This window comes from Myotis yumanensis, unplaced genomic scaffold (assembly GCF_028538775.1).
Source record: "Myotis yumanensis isolate MYYU_CA2020_CCGP unplaced genomic scaffold, mMyoYum1.0.hap1 SCAF_19, whole genome shotgun sequence".
NCBI lineage: Eukaryota > Metazoa > Chordata > Mammalia > Chiroptera > Vespertilionidae > Myotis > Myotis yumanensis.
Window position 1 is genome coordinate 23,052,341 of NW_027223770.1, and position 8,958 is coordinate 23,061,298.

The 8,958-nt window shown below is 57.2% G+C and overlaps 1 long non-coding RNA gene across 2 annotated transcripts; it reads left to right on the forward strand.

The window, feature by feature from the left end:
- Nucleotides 1-225: 225 nt before the first annotated feature.
- On the forward strand, nucleotides 226-8,660 carry LOC138997755 (uncharacterized). 2 transcript variants are annotated; one of them, XR_011469015.1, is made up of 5 exons: nucleotides 226-305; nucleotides 4,931-5,094; nucleotides 6,750-7,515; nucleotides 7,736-7,880; nucleotides 8,262-8,660. It is a non-coding gene; the product is annotated as an uncharacterized lncRNA (long non-coding RNA). The 2 variants fall into 2 exon arrangements; XR_011469014.1 differs by lacking the exon at nucleotides 226-305 and adding an exon at nucleotides 773-857.
- The last annotated feature ends 298 nt before the right edge of the window (nucleotides 8,661-8,958 follow it).

Consider the following 8,958-nt stretch of genomic DNA (forward strand, 5'->3'; position numbering starts at 1 on the left):
GGTAGAGGGGAGGGTGTGGTGTGGCAGGGCGCGGGGAGGAGGGAGGAAGGCCCGGGCGAGAGCCGGGGGTGGGGCGACTCCGCCTGCCAGGCGCTCCCGCATTAAAATTTCTCGGGCTCTGCAGCAGCTACAAAGACGACGCCGGCTGCGCTCGGGGGACGGGAGGGCGGGCGGGAGGGAGGCTGCGGACGAGTGCGGGGAGGAGTTTGCGAGGGGAGGCGCTTGCAGGGGCTCCCCCAGTTCTGCGCTGGGAGCCCAGGCACAAAGAGCCCTCTGCACTCGCGCCGAAAGACTGCCGACCCGAGGTAAGCCGCCGCCCCATCCTCACGGCCACCCCTCCCCAAGCATCCGCGTCCCCGCGCCGGGAACAGCTTAATTCCCCGAGGTAGGTCCCAGGGTCCGAGGGTCCCAGGCAGGGGTCAGGGGATGGCAAACGCGCCCCAAGTGCCCCGATTTGATGGATGAAGAGCCTCTCCCTCCAGCCCGCAGTTGTCAGATGCAGCTGAGACCCCGGCTTGGGTGGGGCGCGGGAAGGAAAACGGAAGGATGCGCTGGAGCCCAGTGAGGGTGGGGAACAAAGACCCTCCCCCCACTCCCCTGCCAGGCGGACACGAGGGGACCCCAGACCTGTCGGCTCACCAGGTTCGCCGTTAACTGGCCAGGTCTTGGACAGAGCCCAGTGGTCTCAGAACTGGGGGTGTGGATGGGTTGGACGGGTTGGCGGAGCGGGGTCCTGGAGCCCCCGCCTCCCTCACACTGAGACTCAAATCCCAGGTGTCCAGCGTCCCGTGCGCGGCTCCCAAGGGGTGGACAGGGCCAGACAACCGCCTTCGTTGAGAATAACGGCATCGATAACGGTAATAACACATCAGTTTACGCAGAGCTTGCTCGGTGCCAACCACAGGCGCGGTGCTTTGCCTGCGCGACCACCACAGTCCCGCGGGGTGGCAAGAACCCCATTTTAAGGATGAGGACACTGAGACCCAGAGAGGGCGGGGGACGCGTCCAAGGTCACACAGCCAGTGATTCTGAATCCAGATAGGCCGGACCCTAAAGCCCAGGTTACACCCCCAAACGGGACCGAGAAGACCCCAGAGCGCACCAGCTCCCTCCCCAACTCTCCTCGCCAATGCATTCCGTCTGGGGAGTCTGGGAACTGGGCAGGGAGGGGCCAGATCTCTCCTTTCCCTCAGCCGACGGCCCTGGGCTAGAGAAATTGCCTCTAAGTCTGTGCAGGGGGAGGCCCCGGGAGCCTGGGTTCCCCACCCTCATCTCAGGCTCCAGACCGGTGGCTGCCGCGCGCCGGGAATCTCCGGCGCGCACACCCCACTGCGGTGCCGCCGCGGGGAAAACACCCCCACCTGCTGCTGGGGGAAGCGGGGAGGGAGGCTGTAGTGCGGGGAGGGTGGGGAGAGAAAGGCGGGATAAAGTGCGGGAAGCGGCTTTGTTTTTCTCCAGCCGCAGCCAGACCACTGCCCAGGGGCGCACGGCTTTACTTCCCAAAGCGCGTTCCCGTTTGGGAGCGCCTGGGGGCGTCGCCATCCTGGGCCCGGGGTGGGGGCTGGGGGCCGGGGGCCGGGGATGAGTAACTCACTCCACTTGACGGACAGGGAGACCTGAAGACCACGGCGCTGAGACTTCAGGGGCGGGGCTCCCAATACGCAGGCGCCAGGGCCACGTGGCCAGGGGATGAGTCAGCAGGACGGGGTGGGGCTGGGCATCTGGGTGTGTCCTCAGACCCCCGCCTCCCGCTCCTCCTGGTGCAGGTGGTCAGACCATCTGTGCAGAGAACAGTCCCCCCACCCCTCCCCTCACCCCTCGCCCCGAACCCCGGTGCAGAATCGTTTCCTCCACCAAGCTTTGCGTGGCCTTGAACTCATCCCATGCTCCGTGTTGTTAATTCCATGTGGAAAGAATTTTAAGGGTAGCATCTCCTCCGCCCATAAGGCCCAGGTATTTTATGATTCAATGACCCTGGGCATTGAGAAACATTTGGAAGCCTTCCTGCCCGGCTCAGCCTTTTGTCCCAAGAGCGTCCCTATTTCTCTGCACTCCCTCAAGCTAGGCCTGCTTCCAAAATGAGAATTTTACAATGTTTGATGATTTTTACGAACTTCTTCAGTTTAATAAAATGCGTGATGATTGGAGGAGCTTTAGGGGAAAAGGGAAGAAAAGTCCGTAGTTTCATCACCCGAGAATAACTTCTGTACCGACCATTTTCATGTGTGTTCTTCCGGCATCCATTTCTGTAACTGGAAATACTCATTGAAGCTGTGCTACCATATGCCGCTTTAACAGGCCACATGGGATGAGTTTCTCGGTGGTTTTACCCGCATTGTCAGAGGACTGGTGTTTCATGAAGCAAACCTGTTCACTCTACTCAGCTCCCTATTGTGAGACCTGCCAGTTTTTTTGTTTGTTTGTTTTTTACTCCTTCATTTTTAAGTTCTTTTCTCTGGCCCTTTCTCTCCATGCTTCCACCAGAGCAGGATTATGCTCTGAATTTATCACTCACTGAGGCAGCGAGGTGTGGTGGGAAGAGGAAGGACCGAGCTCCACACTACCTTCTCCACCTACCCTGTGTCAGCCTCAGGAAGTAGGTCATTTCCCTTCTCTGAGCCTCAGTCTCCTTCTCTGTAAAGTGGGAATCAGGGTCCCCGATTTAAAAAGCTGTTGTGAGGTTATGAACCGGTGTGTGTGAAATGCCTGACGCCCAGTAGGCGCTTAATACAGACATTGCTGCTATAGTGCACCCACTGTGTTCAGGCTGAGCTGACTTACTCAGCCACCACCTCCGCCCCCCCCCCCCCCCCCCCCGCAGTTTGTGTTATTTGCTTTTCTTTGTATTGGGCTGTTGGTTCTTGGGGTGACCCTGGGGCTGTTTTGAGTCTGGGGGGGGGGGCATTGTGCAGGTTCAATGGGCTGGTGAATAACTTATAGCAGAGCCCTTTGTCCCCCGGGCCTCCTTCCTCTGTGTCTGCAGCCTGGCTCATCTGTCAGCTGGAGCTCTGAACAATAGCCAGAGATACTCAGGGGCAGAGGCAAAGGCCGGCTGAGGGTGACATCTGTCTCCCCAGCCCTCTGTCGGCTGATTGGATCAGATGCGGCAGGTGTCCCCTTCTCCCTTGTGGTGCCAGGTGGGCCCCTCAGAAGGCTGCCCAATGAGTCATGAAGAGGAGGGAGGGGCTGAACTGCTGTGTGCTGGGGGTGGGGTGTGGGGTGGGGTGGGGGGTGGAGCAGATCATTCATGGGAACCAGCGCGAGCTCCCATTTAATAACCATTTGCCGAGGTTCTGGTGGAACCCTGCCTCATGGAGACCCCATGATGAGCCTGGGAGCTGGCATGACAGATGAGAAGCAAAGGCTCAGAGAGGTGAAGCAACCAGCTCAGAGTCACACAGCACGTTAGCTGTAGAGTCAGGATTTGACCTTGAATCTAATATAACTCGGAACCGTGTGTTTGTCACTGCTACACGACAATAACACCTCTCCTAAAAGTGAACTCAATTGCCTCAAGTCCATAGAAGCGATTAGAGTAAACCGATCCGAGATGGTTTAACAATCGAGGTCCAGTTTCTTCACAGTAATAGCAACGCTGATGCCCACGGTGTCTGCCAGGTACGCATACCTTCCCCAGGCCTTTTCTCCTTTAAGCCTCCCCCACAACCCCCTGCATTTGAACGGAAGCCTTCTGCCCCTTTGGGGTTCAAGAGGCCTGTTTACAATCCATTGGCACCATTTTCTCCCTGGGTGACCTAGGAGCAACGCACTTTACCCCGAGCCTCAGTTTCCCCATCTGTAAAATGGGGACAATGAAACCCAACTCTTGTTTTGTCAGGTGGATAAAGGTGTCCCCAGTCAGTATCTGTCCTCAGGAAATGTTAGCTTCCTTTCCTTCCCCTCCTTCTTGCTTTTCTCTTTTCTCTCCTCCCCACACAGCTCAGAGGCTCCCTGGTGTGAATTCTGAAGCCCCTCTTTTGTGTATGTTGTTTGACTTTGTCCAGAAACAGCGCATTCCGCCGCTCTGAAGCCTCGGTCCCCCTCAGCCCGTCTCCTGCGCGGCGCCCCGGCTCAGCCTGTAATTCCTCTGCACTCACTCAAGCAAAGCAATTTAGGCCAACTTCTCCCGTGTGCCTCCTGTCTCCGGGCAGCTATTTTATCCCCGAGTCAGGGAAAACCCCACACCCAGAGGGATCTTAAAGTGCAACCGAATGCATGTTTTCCTGGCAGCCGCTCCTTCATGACCAGGGATGGAGCGCAGAGCTCAGGGGGGAAATGGATGGCCCATGGGTGGTGTCAATGAGCAGCGTGGACAAGGGCAGGAGCCATAGAACGCGAGCGGATAGATCATACTCATCGCCTCATTTAGTCTTTGCAACGGCCTTGGGAGGCAGGCACTGACTGTCCCAGGTGCTGGGTAAGAAGCCAGGCCCGGAGGGGTGATGCTCCCGCCCAGGGGGCAGAGCAGGACGGGGATCCGTGCGGTAAACCCCTGTTTTCCCAGCGCATTAGGCTGTTCTGATTGGCACTGGCCTGACCAAGATACTTATCAGTTTCCTGCTTGACTTCTTTTTAAAAAATATATATTTTTATTGATTTCAGAGAGGAAGGGAGAGGGAGAGAGAAACATCAATGATGAGAGAGAACCATGGATCGGCTGCCTTCTGCACGCCCCACACTGGGGATCAAGCCTGAAACCCGGGCATGTGCCCTGACCTGGAATGGAACCCGTGACCTCCTGGTTCATAGGTCGATGCTCAACCACTGAGCCATGCCAGTTTCCTGTTTGACTTCTGATCTGCATCCAAAGAGATCAGTTTGTGGAATAGGCTGTGATGTCAGACCAGGGCCCCTGGCATCTATTCTCCAACATGCCCACAGGTACCTGTGTACCAGTATTCCCACACAACCCCCTTTCTCTTGATGACAGCAGTTCCAGACATGTCACAAGGCCACCACGGCCCTCACAGCATCAAAGGAGTAGCCAAGATGACCTTTCCTCTCCTGTGCACCCGCGGGACCGTCGAGACCAGCGTCAGGCTCTGCACCCCGGTCCACCATGAGATCCGTATGCGCTGAGACCTGCTCTCAGAGGTAGGAGGGACCCCTAGGAATCTCTGGGGTCAAGTCCCTCAGTCAAAGCTTTCCTCATGGGGCACTGACCTTGGCCTCAAGTGGGTGGGGTGTGGCTCATGTGGGCCAATGGGAGCTGAGATGCTGGGGCCCGGACCGCCCACCAGGTCTCTGTATGGCCTTTCATCCAGCCCTTGTTGGTGCTTGTCCTCTGTCAACACATCTAAATGGCTTTTGAAAACAAAAACTTTATTGAGGCATAATTTACATACAATGAAACACATCCATTTAAAGCATACACCTCAATGTGTTTTCATAAATGTATCCACCTATGTAATCACCATGGCAATTAAGAGAGAAAACATTTTATCACCCGAAAGTGTCCCCCTGCCCATTCCCTTCCAGCCCCCATCACAGGAAGCCACGGATAGGCTTTCTATGCCTTGAGATAAGAGCGTTAATTTGAAAGTGCCGTTAATATGGGAACTTTTGTGTCCGGGTTCTTTGTTGCTCGGTGTAATGTGTTTGAGGTTTGTACTTGTTTTTGCATGTGTCAGAAGTCCTATCCTTTTTTTATCTAACTTTGTGGAGGCATCATTGAAATATCAAGTAACGCCCCCATTCCAAGTGCCCAATTCAATGATTTCTAGTGAGTTTACCAAGCTGTGCGCCCAGCACCGGAAATCAGTTTTAGAGAGTTTCTTTGCCCCATGAGACCCCTCACACCCACTTCCCGTTAATCTCCCCATCCCACCCCTAATCCCAGGCAACCACTGACCTACTTACTGTCTCCACAGGTTTGCCTTCTGTGTACATTTCGTATACATGGGACCGCCAGGCATGTGGCCCCTGGCTTCTTTTTTACTCCCTATCATGTTTTTGAGGCTCATCGGTGTTGCAGTATTATCAACAGTTGGTCCCTTTTAACTGCTGAGTAGGTTTCATTATATGAGTATACTATGGTTGGTTTATCCAATCACCACGATGGGGTTTGAATTAGGTCTGTGATTCCTAACTGGGTATATACCCTCCTCCCCCCCGCAACCTCCCCCGGCCCCAAGGGGGTGTATATGCCACAGGAAAAATATGGCCTGTATTTCTGGGACAGCCGTATTCCACACAGTTTTACTCCAAGTTTAAAAATCATTAACTGGCAAAAGTGATGTTTTAAAATGTATTTTATTTTTTATTGATTTCAGAGAGGAAAGGGAGAGGGAGAGAGAGATGGAAACATCAATGATGAGACAGAATCATGGATCGGCTGCCTCCTGCACGCTCCCCGCTGGGGATCAAGCCCAAACCCAGACATGTGCCCTGACCGGGAATTGAACCTCGACCTGCGGGTTCATGGGCCAACACTCAACCACTGAGCCACACCAGCCGGGCTTGGCAAAAGTATTTTTGGAACACTTACTGTGTGCCCGGCAGGGGCTAACCCTGAGGATTAATTGGGAGTCCTATATTGGATATGTGGGGTTGGGGACCATAGTCACCCATGTTTGATCTCAAAGCCTTCCTTTCTACCCTCCTAGTCAGCTGTCGGCTTGACCTAGGAGCTAAAGTTGCCCTTGAAAATCCCACCGCCTTATGGCCATCAGGCTCCTGGGCACACGGACGGGGGCCAGGAGAAAGGGACTTTGGGGTCACACGATGCTCCTCTGAGGGTCTCTTTACAGAGCGCAGCCAGTTCCTGGGGCAGAAGTGAGAGGAGGGGATGTCTCAGAGCTTCTGACGGTCAAGACCACGCGGGAAGCAGCCTTGCAGATAAGTATTCAAGCTGACCAGCCCGCAGCCTACCCGCCTGCCCTGTGCTGGTCTGTGCAGGGAAGTGTGGTATCCCGGGACCCCCAGTGGGAGGGGAGATTGGTGATGCAGCTCATTCACTTTCCTCCCTCTATGCCACAAAGAAGGGGCTGGTCCCCACTTTCTGGGGCCCTGCAATGGGCCATTTCGCACCCCTCTGTGGCCTCGAGGCGAGTATTTTATAAACGCCACCATCAGGAAGTTGTGAGGAGCTGAGTTAGTTATCTCGAGCACCGCACCGTGGAGCTGGCATCAGGAGGAGGTGGAGGGGACTCCGGGTGGCTGGCCTGTCCTGGCCCTTTGTCATCATGTTGATAAGACTCGGCCAGGGCTCCTCTGCTTGGCAGTCATGTGGGGACCCAGCACTGCGCCTGGAGGGCACATTCTTCTCAGGGCAGGGGGCTCAGTACCCCTGCCCCACACCCTGGACCCGTGCCCAGTCCCTGTGCTGACAGAAAGCTCTGGAAATTGGCTGGTTAGCGGCGAGTCGTGCCCAGGCCCGGCCCCAGGGAGGGGCCTGGTTGCGGTTTCCTCCTGCAGTGTGGTTGGCTCTTCTGTCTTCCAGGATGGGCCTGTGGGGGTCCACGTGGGAGCCGGGAGCTGGGCACGGGATGCCAGCGCGTTGGCTGGGCGCTGCCGGTAAGTCTGGGTAGGCGTGGGGTGGAGAAGGTCCATGGAACTTATTTCATGGAGTGGGCGGAGGGAGGGGAATTCTTCCTTCACCCCAAACCCTCCCCAGGTCTGGGCCTGGCCGGACCCTCGAGCTCCTGGGAGCCAGGGCTTTGGAGGCTTGTTCTGTGTGGTCCTGGCGGGGGTGGGTGAGTCGATGGCCGAGATTTCAGCACCTTCCTTCATTCAGCACCAACACCCACCGAGCCCTTCTCCCAGCCTGAGGATCCGGATGTGAATGCCCGGCCCGTGCGTGGTTCTGCCCTCTCAGATCATCACGTGACCATGTGCCCGATCCCAGTCTCAGCAAGGGAGTGAGCTCCCCGTCCTGGGAGGTATCACATGTGTGGAGGGGGTGTATTTCGGGAGGGGGCTGCAGAGGTCTCCTTGGAGGGAATGTTGTGGAAGGAACCCAGGCCTCCCCAGGGCTCTGAGGCCCTCTCTGCCCACTGGTACCCTTGCCCCTTTTCTGGTGATGCCCAGGGGCTGGCTCTGGGTTCTCATTATTGCTTCTTCATCCTCTGCCCTCTCAAGGCGGGGCATCCACGGCTCTCACCACTTCCTGTTCCTAGTAGTGTTCGGAGCCCCCACCCGCACCCTGTCTAGGTGCTGGGGGCACAGGAGGGCAGCCGCCCTCAGATGTGGGGTAAGGTTGGGAGGCTGGGGGGCTGGGGACGGAGGCCGTGTCCTTATCCTCTCGCTCGTGCCTTCCCCAGGTGGCTCCGCACGCTCAGGACTCCGGCCTGGTCTTGTCTTTGGAGCCTGGGGGACCTGGCCGCAGGGACGCAGGGAGCAGCCTTCGGCGGTTTTCCGGAAGCCTGGACAATTCTCCCAAGACCTTAGTCTTCCCACCTCCTGGGATGCAGACTCTCGTGGATGGATAACGGGCCACCTGGGCGAGGGTCAGCGAAATCAGGACCTGGCTAGGGAGGCCGGCTCGAGGGTGGGAGGGCAGCCCAGCGGCCCGCCCTCCCCTTCTGGGCCTTCCTGTCTGGGCCTGGCGGTCACTTCCTGACCTTGGGCAGATTTGGCTCCCCCTTGAATCTCTGCTGGTGCTCAGAGGGAGCCTGGCCGGGGCAGAGGCCCTGACTGCACCCTCCCCAAGACCAGGTTCCAAGGACCCTACCGAATGGGGGGGGGGGGGCGGTGCGGCGGGGGCATGGGATGGGAACATGGGATGGGAGTGGGGAGGAGCTGCCAGTGGGAGGGAGGGCGGATGCGGCTCAGTGGGCGCGGTCGCTGGCATCTGTCTCGCGCCATTTGCCTTGTGAGTGATTCTCATTTCGGGGCTGCTTTTTGGATGGGGATTTTCCGGGCGTCTCCTCTTTCTGATGGTCACTGGGAGGAGGCAGTCAGGGTCTGGGCGGAGCCTGGGCCTTCTCCCCATGTTATGGGCTCCCGGAGGTGGTGGTT